This window comes from Phacochoerus africanus, chromosome 7 (genome assembly GCF_016906955.1).
Source record: "Phacochoerus africanus isolate WHEZ1 chromosome 7, ROS_Pafr_v1, whole genome shotgun sequence".
Classification (NCBI taxonomy): domain Eukaryota; kingdom Metazoa; phylum Chordata; class Mammalia; order Artiodactyla; family Suidae; genus Phacochoerus; species Phacochoerus africanus.
In genome coordinates, this window is record NC_062550.1 from 104,245,930 (window position 1) to 104,265,330 (window position 19,401).

The 19,401-nt window shown below is 38.1% G+C and overlaps 1 long non-coding RNA gene across 1 annotated transcript in view; it reads left to right on the forward strand.

The window, feature by feature from the left end:
- Window positions 1–6,381, forward strand: part of LOC125131580 (uncharacterized) — a 76,691-nt gene extending 70,310 nt beyond the window's left edge. Inside the window, exons 6-7 of the long non-coding RNA XR_007135980.1 lie at window positions 3,150–3,311; window positions 6,260–6,381. This is a non-coding gene — a long non-coding RNA (uncharacterized LOC125131580). The remainder of the gene's footprint in view (window positions 1–3,149; window positions 3,312–6,259) is intronic.
- The last annotated feature ends 13,020 nt before the right edge of the window (window positions 6,382–19,401 follow it).

Consider the following 19,401-nt stretch of genomic DNA (forward strand, 5'->3'; position numbering starts at 1 on the left):
ATCCATGATTTACCACATCCTCTGATTTAGGTTATTCAGAATAAATGCTATTGATTTGCTATTGACTTTGTAATTTCTTACCACTCTAGAAAGTCCTCATGGGCCAGCCACTCCCCAGCACATTTTCTGGTCTGTTGAGCCTAGGTTCAGAAACACACCCATCCTCTCCGACCTTGTATTATTTACCGCTATCAACAGTTAAGTCAATGGCTATCGAGAATTAGCAAATTATATTCTTCTATTCTTCCCATAAATTTCTAAGAGCCATTATGTTGCTCTCTCCAATCTTAACTGTGCTATTTTTAATGTACCATTTCAATCATAAATAGAGAGGAATAATGATGTAACTTATCAGAAACTACAAATAATCCATTGATCCTTTTCCCGCGGAGTAAGTAGTTATGTGCTATGGAGACAGTTGTGGGGATTATAAAGTAGCTGTAACTGGGTTGAATTTATTCTTCATATGGCTTTAGTATATTATGGGAGGGGAGTCCCAGCTGGGCTCCCCAAGCCCTCCACTTAAATTGTGGCTATTCATGGTTTCAAGGTCATAAACAGAAAATGAATACAGATTAATATAGGGAATTGAATTTAATTCTCATTACTCTGGAGAAATAGCAGTGGGAATGGATGCTATGCCTGCTTGCCTAATGGATCCTTCTGCTGTGTTCCCAAGGCACCTTACCTACAGAAATATTTTCACTTGGACAAATGAATAAGCCAGACCATGGCATATAGCCTTTAAAAGACTGAAAGCATGGATCACGTGCTTTAACCCCAGCAACTTGAATAGTGGCTGGGATGGAATGAATGTAATATAAAACATGAATATGAATGAGTGTCTTAAAAAAATACTCATTAACCATTTTTATCTCAGTTTGGAAAAAAAAAAGAGTTACTCTTTTATTTGACATCAGATAAAATTAGAAAAAGAGGCTTGGCAAGGAACTTGGGGCACAGTGACGGAATTCAAATAGTCCTTTAAAACGGATTGCTTTGTTAAGGAAGGGAAAACACCTTACTAGGCTATTCAGTTCTATGTAAACAAAGCAAGTACTTTGCTTCTTGTTCTTTGTCCCCAAAGAAAACTGAGGAAATTATTTGGATCTTTTAAAATCCGAGCTCTGCTAGTTGTTTCTTCTATCCAAAGTATCTCTCTCTGTGTTTTGTTTTGTTTTGTTTTGAATATGTTTATAGCAGGATGCCCTGCAATGGCAAAGTGTTTGCCTTTCTAGAGATTGTGTATTTTTCAGAGTTCCCGTCGTGGCTCAGTGGTTAACGAATCCGACTAGGAACCATGAGGTGGCGGGTTCGATCCCTGGCCTTGCTCAGTGGGTTAAGGGTCTGGCCGGCGTTGCCTTGAGCTGTGGTGTAGGCTGCAGATGTGGCCATGAGCTGTGGCGTAGGTTGCAGATCCGGCTAGGATCTCACGTTGCTGTGGCTGCCAGCCACAGCGCCAATTGGACCCTTGGCCTGGGAACTTCCATATGCTGCAGGAGCAGCACTAGAAAAGGCAAAAAGACAAAAGACAAAAAAAAAAAAAAGATTGCATATTTTTCTTTGGGAAGTTACTCATGAAATAAAATAGAGCTGAGTCTGGGTCGCTTAAGGTGATGACTGTCTGAACTCTAACCGGGAATTGAATGATGAGCCATTTGTAGGATCTATATTTTACCAACACTGGTCAGGCCCTGGGAAGAATCTCCTCCGCATCTCTTGCCCTGTGTCTTCAAAACAAAGGCACCTGCTGTTAGTCAACGCGGAGGTTTATGTGTTACGTTGCTGCTGAAGTTTGAGGCAGACTATTTTTCCAAGAATAGGGATGAATTGAGTGGTTAAGAGTGGCAAAAGCTAGAAGACAACCGACCTGTCAGATTCATTCTCTTAGGTGTGCAAGAGTCTTGCCTAACAAAGTTCTGTTTCCCGGGTGTACCGAGTTCCATTGTCTTGCTTCCTGTTCCAATTCATAGTTTCAGAGGTACTTTCAAAGTGACGTAATTGTGATAGTCTCTAATGGAGGCTAAAAAAATTTTACAATATAAAATAATTCAGGAGTTCCCGTCATGGCGCAGTGGTTGGCGAATCCGACTAGGAACCATGAGGTTGCGGGTTCGGTCCCTGCCCTTGCTCAGTGGGTTAAGGATCCGGCGTTGCCGTGAGCTGTGGTGTAGGTTGCAGACGCGGCTCGGATCCCGCGTTGCTGTGGCTCTGGCGTAGGCCGGTGGCTACAGCTCCGATTTGACCCCTAGCCCGGGAATCTCCATATGCCGAGGGAGCGGCCCAAGAAATAGCAAAAAAAGACAAAAATAAATAAATAAATAAATTCATATTTCTCTCCAATTTGAATATAGGCTGGTCTATACCTACACCGTCCAATATGGTAGCCACTAGCCAAAGTAGCCATTGAACATGACATGAGGCTGTTCCCGAGTGCTATAGGTATAAACATTAGATTTCAAAGATTTAACAAAAGAAAGTAACAGATCTTAATCTTTTATATTGATGATTTGTTGAAATAAACATTGCTTTGGGATATGTTGTGTAAAACAAAATATATTATTAAAATTAAAATCACTTTTTATTTTTACTTTTTAAATTGTGACAAGTAAAAAATTTGTGATGACATATGTAACTTCCATTACATTTCTGTTGGACAGAGCTGGTCTAGACCTACTATGTGTGAAGTGTAATACTAAACCCTCACAGAGGCATATGTAGAAGGACACTAAACACTAGAAAGCAGAATAGTAGTATTTACTACAAGTGGTAGTATAAAAATGCTTACTAAGATTTAATGGAAATTTCAAAAGGTGGTTAAATTTTTCTATTTAAATTAGAAGACTGGAGAAGGTCTATATTAGTTAGAAGACTAATATAATGTAACACATTATTGAAATTCATATGAAGGGCAAGCTCATGAAATAGCCCTAAATGTATTGCTAAAGAAGAAATATGTACATTCAACAATTATGGCCAAACAATTATGGCCAGAATAATTCGTTAGGCAATATGTAATTCTGATTTCAACTGCTGCACAAACAAACAAACAAATGAACAAACCCATGACTTCAACTATGCCAACAGTGGAAAAATTTTCAAAGTATTTAGTGGAATAAATACCAAATCAACCTTATAACCATTTTCAGACTCAATATGGAAATGTCTACGACATGATCCACTGCAAGATACACCAGCGGAGTTAAGGAAAACAACAAAGTTTTCAAGTAAAACTTGAATGATGAAACCATACTCTAAACTCAAGGAATGCTGAGTAAAGGCAAATGAAGCTCTGGCTCTGTTTGGGAAAGGTTTGTGGAATTTCTGTATTTCATGTTATCCAAATATTACCGCAGATTGTCACTTGTCACATAGAGTTGATTAGTCCATGCATTGTCCCAGAAAGCCCAAATTCTTAAGAATTTGTCTTAATCCCAGAATTCTTCTATCTTCTTTGACCAGTTCCATAATGAGAAGCTCACAGGATGGGTATGAGTATAGAATTGTATCTTGGAAATATATAAAATCTTCATGCTGTTATGATGGAAATTTGAGATTTCAAAGTTTAATAATTTTTTTTTGTCTTTTTGTCTTTTTTTTTTTCTTTTTAGGGACACACCCGCGGCATATGGATATTCCCAGGCTAGGGCTCTAATCAGAGCTATAGCTGCTGGCCTACACCACAGCCACAGCAACACCAGATCCGAACCACATCTGTGACCTACACCACAGGTCACGGCAATGCTGGATTCTTAACCCACTGAGTGAGGCCAGGAATTGAACCTGCAGCCTCATGGTTCCTAGTCGGATTCGTTTCTGCTGCGCCACGGCGGGAACTCCTAATGATATTTTTAAAATCTGCCTGTAGTTTCATACAAGTGATGCTCAAAATTTGTTGTATATATTACACAAAATTAATTGCAAAAAATATTCATCATATATTAAAATTTTCCAATAGGCTTGGTACAAATGATTGGATAACATATCAAAAATATTAAAATAGGTTACCTTGAGGTGCAGCAGGTTAAGGAACCAGTGTTGCCATACCTGTGGTGCAGGCTGCAACTGCACAGATCCCTGACCCCAGAATTTCTGCATGCCATAGGTGTGGCCAAAAACCAAAAAAACAATAAAAATTAAAAAAATAAAAAGTAAATCAAAAAAGAAGTTGCAAAATGTTTATTAAAAATATTAAATTAATCAGAATTCCCATTGTGGCTCAGCAGTTAACATCCATGAGGACTCGGGTTCAATCCCTGGCCTCGCTCAGTGGGTTACGGATCTGGTGTTGCTGTGAGCTGTGGTGTAAGTCACAGATGCGGCTCAGATCCCACGTTGCTGTGACTCTGGTGTAGGCCGGCAGCTGCAGCTCTGGTTAGACCCCTAGCCTGGGAACCTCCATGTGGTCCTAAAAAGACAAAAAAAAAAAATTGAAATAATCTTTAAATGTCAACAGTAAAAGAGCAAAATGTGGTCTCTGACAGCAAATTAAATCACTTTCGAATTTCTGCCGTCTACCATTGTTTGGCTTAAATTTTTGCTTGGCATTGACAGTGTTAATGAACACTTATAACAGGGACCAAACCAATGTGGATACTTTAATTTTAGACAGTTTAAAGTAACACTATCTCAAAATGCAGAGAAAATTATTTTTCTAATTTAAGAAAGCTGCATGTAAAATATGCAACAAAATTGAATTTCTAATAAAATGTAAAAAAACAAAATTAAAATATTTGCAAAACAATAAAGGAGAAGATTCACATACAAATCATACCGAAACTAATTTCCACACATACTGTTGTCTGGCTATTATAAATTCAAAGTATAGTCTTGATGGACTAGAGTGAATGAAACAAGGCATTTATTACTCCTTTAAAATGTCTTTATAATATCCTAGCAATGAAACCAGTCAAAGAAACATGTATTGTTCTAGCTGTTACATTATGAAATGGTAAAAATTTGATATAAATAATAAAAATATATATAATTAAATTAAATATTTTGAAATAGTTTCTGTGAATTGTTAGTTTTTCAAGCGTTATCCTCATTATAACATTATAACACCATAAAAATTTAGAAAATAATTCCAAGTATTGCATTATAACTTTATTAACAATTCCAGACAAACTTTTCCAAATTGAGTTGTTAAAGGAAGTAAACATATTTAAGCACTGTGATAGATTAGCCAAGATTTAATTTAGCATTACTATCAAGTAGAATACAAATTATATGAAAACTTTGATTATAACAATGTAATGAGTAATTTTGCTCACATGAGGATTAAAATATTAAATTCCATGAAATAAATATATAGTTTATAATTGATTTGGCTTTATTACTCATCCAAATACTTTTCTTAAGACTAAGTATGTTTCATAATTTTTTTTTCTTTTTAGGGCCTCACCTGCAGCAGACGGAAGTTCCCAGGCTAGGGATCAAATCGGATCTGTAGACACTGGCCTACACCACAGCCACAGCAGCACCAGATCTGAGCCACATCTGCGACCTACACGACAGCTCACGGGGCAATGCCGGATCCTTAACCCACCAAGTGAGGCCAGGGATCAAACTTGCGTCCCCATGGATCCTACAGATTCGTTTTCTGCTGAGTCATGACGGGAACTCCCTATATCATAATATTTACATCTGTTCACTTTTGCTATTTTTCTGACCTTTGGTAATAAAATTACCAAAGCCTAATGTGTAATTTTCCACGTGTTCTTACTAAAGAATACTTGTCAAGGTAGAGGGAAGAATGTATTTCATTAAACAGCCTACAACCATAATTTATAACTTTTTTTACATATTTAGTCTTGCTGTGTATGGCTTATATTTGTAATGTGTTCCAAGTCCCACAAATATTAGGTGCAAACCTGGGGTGAGCCTTTGCTTTGAAGGAAGAAGACCTTTCTATCTTCACTAATCTTATAAAGAAGCCAGCTGGGGCATCAGAGTATAATTTCCTAAAAGTTGAAAATACAACTTTCAGAAACATAAAGTAAGCTCAAATCAGGAACATTAGGAAGGGATGAACCAAAGATTAAACTGGTTCAATGGAGTATAAGAAAGACAAAAATATCCATTAAAGTCAGAGAAAGAAGAGAAAAATGCTGACATGACATTGCTAAATTAAATACAAAGCTGTTTGCAAGCCTCCAGGACTACAAAATGTAACCTTTGGGTTATCTTTTCTATCAGACAGAAATCATTTGTATCTCAAGTGGACAAAAATCATTTACAATTTAACACTTTTCTAAAGGTTAACATCTGACTGCATAGAGTCTGGAACTTTGTTCATCTAAAATCGTCAATCACCAAAAAGGAGTCCTCTTGGAGAATTAGATAAGCCTTGAGCAGCTCTATGCATCATCAGTAATTTATGTCCAGGTAAGGATGTAGAGTCCTCCTTTTGCATGCCCAGTTTTGGATACTTTTTCTTAGTAAGGGAAAAGAAGCAAAAGCCGGCAAATTCAGTCTTGACAGGGGCTTCTTTAACTCAAGTGTGGGCGGCGGGCCAGGACTCTGATGAATAGAGATAGACTCAGAAACATGTCATGTGGTAAGGGGAAGTTGTCCTCGGCCAGGTGAGACAGGTCTGAAACCAGACCAGGAGGCACTCTGTGACCGGAAGGCTTCAGGATTGGGCCTGGACCCGCACACTCCAAAAGCAACCTTGTTGTGTTGTAATTATAATTGATTCTGTGAGTTCGAATCCCTTCTTTATCTCCAGCCTTCAGTAACATCCAGCCAAGTGGCAGCCTCGTATTTAACTGTGTCATGGAAACTTAAAGAGAGGGTCTCTCTTCTGTTTGGGGGAGTCATTCGCGTTAGGCATGGAGAAAGAGGGGAGGGGCAGCGTTTTTCCTCATCTAAAGCCAGAAGAGTGGCGGCATCAGTGGCTCGAGGGAAGGTAACCAGAAAGAGAGATTACCTATCAGTGAAATGGTTGGTTATAAAAAAAACAAGGAGGAAGCATGTCAATCAAATGTGGTCAGTACCCGAGGGAGGCAAAGATCAGATCATATGAAATACCTGGGCAGGTGTGTATCCGAAATACTTGGAAAGGAATCCTGGAAAAGACTAGCCTTTTCCCTTCAACAAATGAAGCAGAGTCCAGATCACCTGTGCTTGTTGAATTGTAGTACAATAGTTGCAGGTATGAACTCTAGAGTTATAATGCCTGGGTTCAAGTTCTAATCCTACCTTTTAATAGCTATACGAATTTGATATTACCTAGCTTCTTTTTGTCTCAGTTTCCTTATCAGTATATATATATATCTGAAAACAGGTAAAATGGTGCCCATTATATTGTATGTTTTTAGAAATTTTTCTCTTGTCATAAGCTTTATTCTTGCCTTCATTCATTCACTTTTGAATTGTAGAAGTGGTAGCCTGTGAACTACATTTGCCTTTCTTGTTGGGTTCAGAATTTTGGAAATAAAGAATAAGAGAGACGCCATCTTTCCTTCGCTATGGAGATGCCTTCAGTAGAAGCGGTAGTGGCTCCTTCGGTGGGAGTGTGGCTCCTGGGTATCCACTCAGCTGCAATAATAGCAGGGACATAGCCTTCATCAGGGTAGTGGCCAGACAAAGCTTCAGCCCAGGAATAGTGCCAGCTTTGGATCAAAGGATAAAGCACTGTACCCTCGGGTTCACCAGCTTTTCTAATAATTTTTTAAACTAATTCCATGCATCAAATTTCTTTACACTTGAAATATCTGGAGTGGTTTCTCTGTTTTTTTTTTCCTGACTGATGGGCACAGTTATTAATATTTTATTTATTATTTCCATTATTAATATCAATATAGTATCAACATTATTATTAACATCATTTGAAACATTATCTACAAACCAAAAAGTCTGACAGTACAAGCTTTTTAACCAACTTTTCCGAACGACTACTGTAGCCCCTTTTTCTACAGACTTCATTCTTGACCCAGAAGCAGATGTAATGAATAATCAATAGTTACAGGAACCGGTATATATGTTAAATACACCACTGTAGGTTTATGCTTATCACTGATCAACAGCCTAGTGGATGGAGAGATGTATTTCCTTTGGCACCAGTCTAAGAAAGATCATATTACTTTGGAGAAACAGATTTTGAATAATTAGAAAAATCTGTAATCAATAATAGAGCTCTTATGTCTGGTATCAAACATATCCAGAAATATTGTGTGATTAACCTTTAATATAGCTGGAAGGAGAGAACATGTACCACACAGATAACTTTCTTTCATAGCTGAAGAAAATGAAGTTTATTTCCAATAGCTGAACTGCCTTGGTAAGGGAAACTTTGATCAATGGATTATAGAATCATAGAAGGAATTGTGAATATGAGGGCTTAAAACTGGGAAATAACTGGAAAAAAGTAGTCCAGAAAACAAAATTGGTATAGAGGGAAATGAACTTAAAATATTCTAAGAAACCAGCCTGGCTCACCCTTTTCCTTGGTTCTACTGCTTCCCTTACTTTAAGGGCTTAATTCTGCCTCGAAATTGTCATACTGCGCTTTCCTCATTATATTCCTCTGTTAGTCTCTGGGGAAGACCGTTGCTGAATTTGTCATCTCTGTACTCTGGTGTTTGCTGGCAAACAAGAGACTCATTACACAGTTGCGCAACATAGCTGGCCATGAACCCTGTTAGCTGGGAAAATGTCTTTACTTTGAATGACTCTTTCCAACAGCATATTTCAACCTTGGCTAGGTTGATCTCTTTATTAATAACCTAATTTATAACTATATAACAAGTGACTAAAAGTAAGTAAGATTGATATCCAGGACAGGATATAAACCAGCAACATTGTTACAGTGACACCACTTGAGATGGAGGATTAGTCTAGACATGAGACTTTCTGGAAGCTGAAAAAAACAAAAACAAAAATCAAAGAACAGCTGGAGTAGAATTTGAAAAAGTATTGACCAGAGCCAGTGGGGCAAAAGGAAAATAACATTGTCTTTGTAACCAGACCACTTGAGCTCAGTCCCGGACTCTTTCACTCTAGGGATGAATTCATATCCTATTTATCAGCCTCTCCTTTTCCCGCTCCCTCTGCTTGTCATAAACAGACAGCACACAAGCCACACCTACAGTTTATATCGGAAGTCAGCCCACGATGACCTGCAGGCCAAATTCAGCTGTCAGATAAAGTTTTATTGGAAAGCAGGCACATCCATTTGTTTACGTAGTTTCTATGGCTGCTTTTTCACGTGAAAGGCAGTGTAGTAGTAGTGAGAGGTGATGTGGTTGCAAATCCTAAAATACATACTTTCTGGCCCACAGCACAAAATGTGTGCTAATTTCTGGCCTTAGATAATAGAAGCTCAAGAATTTTAGTCCCATTTCTTTAGCTAGAAAAATATGACAGAACTTTCTGGCCCACAGCACAAAATGTGTGCTAATTTCTGGCCTTAGATAATAGTAGAAGCTCAAGAATTTTAGTCCCATTTCTTTAGCTAGAAAAATATGACAGAACGTCTAGTGCCTAGATCTTGGTTTCTAATAAAAGGAGCCAGGGCTCCTTGGAGAAATGTCTGATACTAGGGCTGAGGCAAGAAATATACAGGATGAGCCTGGAACGTCTTATGCAGCCACAAAGGAAAGAAATGCAAAAAATAAAAAAACTAAACAAAAATAGGAGGATATCGACAGGACATAGGAGACAAATGAAGGCGCTCTCAATGCCCAAAGGTGGAAATTCTGAGTAAATACATGCATATTTGCATACCTATATATTCTATTCGAGTATAGCTCAAAATCTAGAATAAATCTCCATGAATCCATACTAAAACCAAAGGTACCTTGTAAAAGAGAATTACAGGCCAGTATCACTGATGAACAGAGACACAAAAATTCTCAACAAAATCCTAGCAAACCAAATCCAAAATATTTTCTAGGCAAAGCCAGAGTGATTCTAAATGTTCTTTGCGATTATATCAGAGGAAACAATTAAAGTCACTGATTTGTGCTTAACTACATCCCTAACAATAATAATAATAATAATATGTCTTGTGAAGGGACTGTCTTAGGTCTTCTAAATGATTGCATAGCTTCCTTATCTTCAAACAGATTGAAAACGATATTTCCCAAGGATTAAATCAGGATCTGTCGTTTTGCTCGTAGCATCAGAGGCCCAAGGTACCAGTGATACTTCATTCCAACATGACTTGACATAGCCCTTGTGAAATATCAGTTTCTCTTTCAGTAAGATTTCCAGGATGGCTTAATTTGGTGTAACAACCATCATTTTATAAGTAAGCATGTTGTCACAGATTTAAAATGCTTCAGATGACAGCTTTGGATTTCTTGGCTTACATTTTTAAAGCATTCAAAGTTTAGCAATCTCTGCAATGAACTGTGTGTCAATTTTAGATGTATTCTTGACATAGACTTGTCCTTGCATTTCAGGCATCACATTATAAGCTGCAGGTTTTCAACCTGGGAGATAGGTATTTATTTGGTAAACATGTTTACAGTGTAGACTTTTTTTTTTTTCCTTTAAATGTAGGAAAAACTTGTTTTCTTTCTTATTTTGCTGATTCCTTTCCTCCAAATGTACAAATGAACTGCCAATCTATTGTATTGCTCACTCTGATTCCTCAGACATTGTACTAACTCTTTACTGCTTTGGGGTAGTTTCCAAAACACAATATTTGAGTGAAATATGTCCCCAGTAGATTTTACCCTTTAACTGTGTCCTCTATTTTTTTTTTGTACTGCTATTATATAGAAACTCTGAATGTCTTTATTATATTTCAGAGTATGACTGTTATTTCCTGCTATTTTTGTTTTTTCTACTTGAAATAGAGCTTATTTTTCTAGCATTTTTAGAATTGAAACCCATTAGTTACATATGCAAAAGCTGCATAAATTTTCAAGTAAAATATTTTAGCATAGTATATTACCGTGAGAGAAAAAAAAAACATATTTGGAACTCTTTCTTCATTTTATTCTGCTTTGTTGGATCTGTGTGGTGAAATAATTCCTGGATCTAAATGTATAAGATAAGGTTATCCAAATACAATAACTGTTCAAGAGTTTTCTGCCAAATATTTAAATAGACATTTTGTTTTAGAATACATTTAGATTTATAGGACAATTACAAAAGAGAACACAGAGTTCAAGTATATCCCGGACTGAGTTTCCTCTATTGTTTATAGTTTATTTTAGTATGATGCATTTGTTACAGTTAATGCGGCAATAAAATTAAAACATTATCACTAACTTAAGTCTATCGTTTAGGAGTTCCTTAGTTTTTACCTAATGTCCTTTTTCTGTTCTAGAATTCCATCCAGGATACCACAATGCATTTAGTAATTATGTCTTCATAACCTACTCTTGGCTGTGACAGTTTCTCAGATTTTCCTTATTTTTGATGACGTTGGCAGTTTTGAGGCCTCCTAGTCAGATATTTTGTAAAATGTCCCTCAGTTGTCTGGTGTTTTTCTCATGATCAAACCTGGGTTATATCTTTGTAGAGAAATACCACAAAGGCAAAATATCATTCTTGTGGCATCATATCCAGGGTACATACCATCAACCTGACTCATCACTGTTGTTGACCTTGGTAATCGGGCTAAGGGGGTGTTTCCTGTGTTTCTCCACGGTAAAGTTACTCTATTTTCCCCCTTTCTGTATGAGACTCTTTGAAGGCAGTCACTATGCACAGACCAGTTCAAGGAGTAAATGATTTAAGTTTCACCTTCTTGAGTTGAGGATATCTACATACAGTATTTAGAAGTCTTCTATACTAAAGCTTTGTCCATTCTGCCATTATTTATTTATTTAGTCAGTTAGATAAGTATGGATTCATGGAGATTTATTTTAGACTTTAAGCTACAATCCAATAAAAATCTACTTGTTTGTTTACTGTCCCAGCTTTGGGCATCCAGAGCGGCTTCATTTATCTCCTATATCCTGTTACTCATATTTTTGTTTGTTTTGGCCTCATGTTCCTAGCTTGAACTTTTTTTGTTTGTTTGTTTCTTTAGGGCCGCTCCCATGGCACATGGAGGTTCCCGGGCCAGGGGTCACATAGGAGCTACAGCTGCTGGCCCACGCCACAGCCACAGCAACACAGGATCCAAGCCACATCTGTGACCTACACGACAGCTCACGGCAACACCAGATCCTTAACCCACAGAGCAAGGCCAGGGATCGAACGTGCGTCCTCATGGATGCCAGTCAGATTCGTTTCCACTGAGCCATGACAGGAACTTAAATAGTTTGAACATTTTTTAAAGCAACTAATATTTCTTTCAATGAAGAGTAAAATAGTAAAGGCAAAACAGGCAGACTGATTCCTTTGATTGCTTGATAGTTGTTGTTTAACTTCTTGGCTAAGGGGTAAGGAATTAATTTTGCTTATTCTCTTACGGCCTTAGTGCAGATCATTTAGTAAGATTAATTGATCACAAAATTAAAAAAACAAAGTTGGCATTAGGCATTGTTCTAAAACTCAGCAGATACAACTGTAGACAAAATCAGAGTCTCTGTCCTCATGGAGCTAATCGTCTAACAAAGAAGGCAGATGTTAATTAAATGTGAAATTGTTCTTGTAATAATTGCCATGAAGGACAAGTGCATGGTGCTACATGATTTTGTCAGCCTTGGACAAAAGCTCTTCTGTGAGTCACACTTGGGCTCAGATATAAAAGTGAGTTAAAGTCCACCAGACCAAGAGAGGAAGGAAAATTTCCCAGGTGGAGGGTAGAAAGTATGTAAAATGTATGGCTACTGCCTTATGCTGGAAGGTGGTTTAGACCGTGAATGAGCTTTGGAGATCATAGGAGGAATGTTTGCCTTTATTTTAAGAGCGTAGGGGAGCAGTTAAAAATTTAACGGCAAGCGACATAACTATTTTTGTATTTAAAAATATCATGCAGTCTATTTTGTCGGTAAATGGTGAGATGAGGCTGGCCCGGATGCTGGTGGATTAGTCAAAGGGTTATTACAGCACTCAGGAGTCAGTATTTTGAGAAGCTGAGCTATGATGCTTTTCCTGGAAATGCTAAAAAGTGGAGACATTTGAGAGACATTTCGGAAATAATATACACTGGACTTGATGATGGGTTGAATGTGGGGGTAGAAGATAAAAAATATTTCTGGCTAGTGCAGCCTAATGGTCATTGGAGCTTGGCACTAAGACAGAGTGTAAAAGAAGATTAATAGAACGTGGGCAACTATGTGTAATTGATGATTCCAGTTTGGGATGTTGACTTTAAGATACTACCAAGATATACAAGAAGGGACGACTCCAGTACCACTTCCAGAATGACAGAGTAAGGATCTTCAAATATCTGCTCCCCATAAAAACAATGAGAGCACCAGCAATAACTGTCAAAATCAGCTCATTTAAAATTCTAAAAACCAAAGGCTTGCAACAATTACAGAAGCCTTTATGCGGTAGAAAAACGGCTGGATCTTAATAAGAAGCATGAGCATCGTGGCATTTTAACTTTCCTTACTCCCATCGCCCTCTGTCCAGGTCCATAGTAGCATTGAAAACCCATGCTCACAACTAGACAGCTGTAGCTACCAGCAATCTAGCAACCACTGCAGGGACAGAGTGGGTTTGGATTTTCTTAAAGTCTCAACTCCAGAGGAACATTATTATTTGACCTTTCTTAGATTTCCTAGGTGAAGCTTCCTTCTTAGAACTTGCCTTTATTTGACCTAACTCAGAATTGCCTGTGTAGGTTTTATCTACAGGGTGTTTGTGGAAAATTGTTAGTGATAATTGTTTAATATTGCAGCTGTCTGAGGCAGTAATACCATTTGTAACTAACAAGAGGTTGAGCAAAAATCTCAAAAAGTGAAATGGGGGAATGAGATGTCCATTCGGGAATTGGAAGAGGTCCAACGTGTTCCTGAAAATCTGGAAGGTGATGCTCATATGCAGGGCTGGGCATCTTCCCGGGAATGACGTGGGAATGCCCTCATCTCTCTCTTACCTTTGGCTGATGTTAATGCTTTGTTAGGTAGGAAGTAAAGACTAAGGCAGAGCTTCAACTGTGTGCTTGAGCGTCAAAGGCATCCCCTAACATACAAACAGATGGTCTCAGCAAGAAAAGGAGACGTACTGGTCCAGCGCCTTTATGGAAATATCTTTCTCATCATTAGCTGATTGCGAATGTGAAGTCTGAGAAGAGACTTCATTGGCTGCACATGAAGAACACAGATGGATTTAGTCCAAAAAAGTCACTCAACAAACAACTTTGCTGGTGGGGTTGTCAATTGCTGCAGCTACTTTGGAAAACTGGTTGATGTTGCCTAAAATTGTTAAACATAGGTTTACCATAAGATCCAGAAATTCTAGGTATATGCTCACTAGAAATGAAAACCTATGTCCACACAAAAATTCATACATGAATGTTCGTAGCTGTATTGTTTATAATAGCAGAAAAGTGGGAGAAGACCAAATATCCATCAAATGAAGAGTGAATAAAGACTATGGTGTATACACACATGGGAATACAGTTTTGTCAGTAAAAAGGAATTGAGTACTTATGCTAAGACATCGGTGAACCTCAAAATATCATGCTAAAGGAACGAAATCAGATGCAGGAGGCATATATTGTATGATTCCACCTATATTAAATGTTCAGAATAGGGTATCTAGAGAGAGAAAAGATTAGTGGTTCCTAGGGGCTGGGGGACGTAGGAATGGGACATGACTGCTACTGGGTATGGGGTTTCCTTTTGGGGTGATTAAAATGTTCTAAAGTTATATAGCAGTGATGACTGTACAATTTTGTGAATATACATAACTGAATACTTTAAATGGGTAAATTTTGTGGCGTGTGAATGATATCTCAATAAAACTGTTGCCAAAAAAGAAAGGATGAAATTATAAACTTGAATGTTTGGTGTTTATAGGAAAGATAATAACTTTGGATGCAAGTTAGAAGGTTTTCTGTTAACTGTTTTTGATATGTTGATAAATATAAAGTTTCATAATTGTCTTAGTTCCTTCAGGCTGCTGCAACAGAATCGACTGGGTGACGTATAAACAACAAATCTTTATTTCCCACAGTTCTGGAGTCTGGGCGGGCCAAGATCAAAGTGCTCCAGATTCTCTGGGTGGCGAGGGCCCACTTCTTGGTTCTCAGATGGCCAGCTTCTCTCTGTGTCCTTGCATGGTGGAAGGGAAGAGGGAGATTTGCAGGATCTCTTTTATAAGGGGCACTAGTCTCATTCATGAGGGCTCCCGTCTCAGGACCTCATCACTTCCTAAAGGTCCCACACTGAAACGCCGTGAGAGGGTTAGGATTTCAATACATGAATTTGGGTGGGGGGCCCATTCAGTGCATTCATAACATGAAGTTATAGGGAGTTCCCTTGTGGCGCAGTGGGTTAAGGAGTCAGGGTTGTCACTGCTGTGACACAGATTCGATCCCTGGCTTGGGAACTTCTGAATGCCATGCGCCTGGCTGAGACAATAACATAATGAAGTTACAGAGTACAATTTTTAACAATAATATAAAAAATAAAGTAGGAGAGACAGGAACTCAGCGATTCGATGTGGAAATGATTTCAGAGAAAATCTTGTAGATATTTCATACATGTCCCTGCTTTATACTAAAGCTGTCCTTTATGTTTAGAGCTATCATGTTAGAGAACATAAACATGACAAAAGTTACTATGAAATGAGGCAAGAAATATTAAGATAAAAGGAGCCAGCTAAGAAGATTAAAGCATCTAGTCCTTGCTGTTTTACAAACTTTTAAACTTTTTGAAGGCATTTGGATAACAGAATAAAGCATAAAGACAGAGCAAAAAGTAAAGGGAGTCATTCACAGTAATTGAAATAGCCAAATGTAAAATGCAAATAGTGTTTTTTATAATAATTTGTATTTTTTCCATTATAGCTCATTTACAGTGTTCTGCCAATTTTCTGCTGCACAGCAAGGTGACCCAGTCACACATACATGTATACATTCTTTTTTCTTACATCATCATGCTCTATCATAAATGACGAGGCATAGTTCCCAGTGCTACACAGCAGGATCCTTTTGCTTATCCATTCCAAAGGCAATGGTTTGCATCTATTAACCCCAAATTTCCAGTCCCTCCCAGTCCCTCCCCCTCCCTTTTGGCAACCACAAGTCTGCTCTCCATGTCCATGATTTTCTTTTCTGTGGAAAGGTTCATTTGTGCTCTATTTTAGATTCTAGATATAAGTGATATCATGTGGTGTTTGTCTTTTTCTGACTTACTTCACTCAGAATGAGAGTCTCTAGTTCCATCCATGTTGCTGCAAATGGCATTATTTTGTTCTTTTTTATGGCTGAGTAGTATTCCACTGTGTATTTATACCACATCCTCCTAATCCAGTCATCTGCCAATGGACATTTAGGTTGTTTCCATGACTTGGCTATTGTGAATAGTGCTGCAGTGAACATGCAAGTGCATGTGTCTTTTTCAAGGAAAGTTTTGTCCAGATATATGCCCAAGAGTGGGATTGCCCGGTCATATGGTAGTTCTGTGTATAGTTTTCTGAAGGTACCTCCACACTGTTTTCCAATTTACATTCCCACCAGCAGCGCATGAGGGTTCCCTTTTCTCCACACCCCCTCCAGCATTTGCTATTTGTGAACTTATGAACGATGGCCCTTCTGACTGCTGTGAGGTGGTAACTCACAGGAGTTTTGACTGGCATTTCTCTAATAATCAGTGATGTTGAGCATTGCAAATAGTTTTTAAGGCATTGGTTCTGTGCTTTGAGAATGCTTAAAGATTTTTCAAGAGAAGTTAGAGATGGACACAGTTTAAATGAGGAAAGAAAAGGGATCCAGATGTAAAAGAAAGGACATTTTCCTCTGTCCATGTGGTGCGTTCAAACCACCACACAATTCGTAGGGCCAGTTGTGTACATCTGTAAGAAAAGCTAAAGGAAATATTTTGAGTATATTAGTTTTTTACAAGAAATACACTGTAGCATCAAATAAATCCATCTCCTAATTGATCCTCATGGATTTAATCAATTATTGTGTCTCTCTCTGCTTTGTTCACACTAGAGCTAATTCAAAAAAGTGTTCATATTAGTTCAGATCCTCTTGACCAAGCAACCTGCTAGCATTTACGTAATTGCCAATCTTGAATATCAAAACTGTCAACAAGAAACAGACTGGAAGGATGATAGGTGAATTCGTTTTTGAACAGTGGATGAAAAGTTGATATCGTCCATTGTCGGTCTTTAACTGCAGATTTTTGAGAAGTGGAGATAGGACAGAGTGAAAAAAGGTGTACTTCAAAATTAGACTCATGGGGGAGAGTGGTTATATTCCTTAGTTTCTTTGTGTATTGATTTTCTTATCTGCGAATAAAGAATAATTTCTTCCTCGAGATTCAGGAAAGATTAAATTAAAAATGTTAATTAATACTTTCCGTGTCCCTGCCGCATAATGGGCCCTTAATCACTGTAGCTACCATTATAGCTGTTATTATGAAATCTTACTTTACATTATAACTGAAAAAATCAGAAAAAAGGTACTGTTGTAACATTGTGAAATGTCTGGATATTTATAAAGCATTGGGATCAGCTTTGGCCAATCATTTCATATCTTAGGAACTTGACTCCTATTTGCAGGAGAAAGAGTGATGAAAAATAATAATCTCTGCTTAAATATGATACAGAGGTATAGGGTCTAAGAAACAGCATTTTCCTCATTTTCCAAGTTAAAACCAAAAGGAAATATTTACCTCAAATTACATCATATAACAGCTGGTAGAATCAGAAAAATGTTGAAATTTTTGGACATTCTTTCCTTCACAGATGAAGACTAGAACAGGGAAAATGATTCTCTTTCATATGACCATGCCAGTCGTTCAAATGTGAGTCGTGCATACGTCGGAATGCTCACAAGTATTTCATGCCTACGTAGGGTGTATTCCGACCTTGCTATTCTATGAAAGAAAGAAACATATGCACACAACAGCTTTGCTTTGGTGCATATGTTACAGCAAGTGTTCATTCATGTCACTTTCGTTCTTCCTTCCCCTCAGAGGCGCCATGAGATCAGCATATCTTCTGCACCCACTAGTCACTGGCATTCTACACAACTGAATACTGGGTGAATGAAATATTCCGACTAGGTGCATAAGGGAAACATCTGCCACCGTGTTTCAGCAGGAAAGGATAGGAGTTGCTCTTATATGTGCAGAGGCAAAGACGCCCCTGAATCTGATGGCTCTACCAGGCGAAAGCTCAGTGGAGGTTGATGGTGACAAAGGGGTAGAAATCTAAGGAACAACAGTTGCAGAAAGTGTGGTGTGTGTGTGTGTGTGTGTGTGTGTGTGTGTGTGTGTGTGAAGCAAGGAGGTGCAGCGTAGATAATGGAACCAGAGGTTTTAAAGGCAGAGCACCCAGAGAAAACATTACTTTGGAAGTCTAACTGGAGTTGGATATGTGATTGAACCCTGGCCAGGTATAATGGTAGGGGAGGCTTTTTGGGCAAAAAGTCAAAAAAAATTTTTTTTTGATGCAGGAGAAGTGAATTGGTAGGTCTTAGTGCAGTGGAGTTACATTATAGGCACACAACTTTTGAGTGGGATTTGGAACCTAACCCTGATTTAATTTGCATTTAGTGGCTAAGAGCATGAGGCTGCTTCCTGTTTATTGGGGTCTCAGTAGGTACTGACAGTCTGGAAAGATAGATGTAAGCAGTCAAGGTCATGTCCATATCTTTTCTAAGAATAGTATGTATATCCATCTGCTCACATAAGATTTAGATTAAAATCCAGTAAGCGTTGCCTACTGTGTGCCAGTGAAACTTATCTTGTTACCTCCTCCTAGGAAACGATTTATTTATTTTCATTAAGTTTACAGAGGCTGATTTATTAAAACAAAATGGAGTAAATCCTTCAGGCAAACAAACATTTTATAATTCTCATCCATCATTTGTTCTCCATTAGGAATTTTATAGCTGTCGTAAACTCGGAAAGAATAGCAAACACACTTACTGCATGCCAGACGTTGTTTCAAACAAACAGTATACACAGATTATTTCATTTGACCTTCACGACAAAAATTCTGTGGGTAGTATTATAATCCAGTTTTACAGATGTGGAAACAGAGCAAGAGATATGGTCGTTTGGCCAAGGTCACACACTTCAAGTCATCGGATGCAGGATTCACAATCAGCAGGCTGGGTTTCGAAGCGAAGCAGAGACTCTTAACCTCCGAGCCACACTCCCATTGAGCGCTGGTCACTCACTCCTGAGGGTTTCAATTTTGTTTTGTCTTAAGTTTAGCGCAGTAAACCTAAATTTTTTATGCATTTCAAAATCACCGTATATGGATATAGACCCCCAAATCAAACTTTATGGATGATAGAAGGGATTTTTCAAGGGCAATTTTTGCCTTACTGGTTGACTTTTAGAACTTCACCCCAGGAAA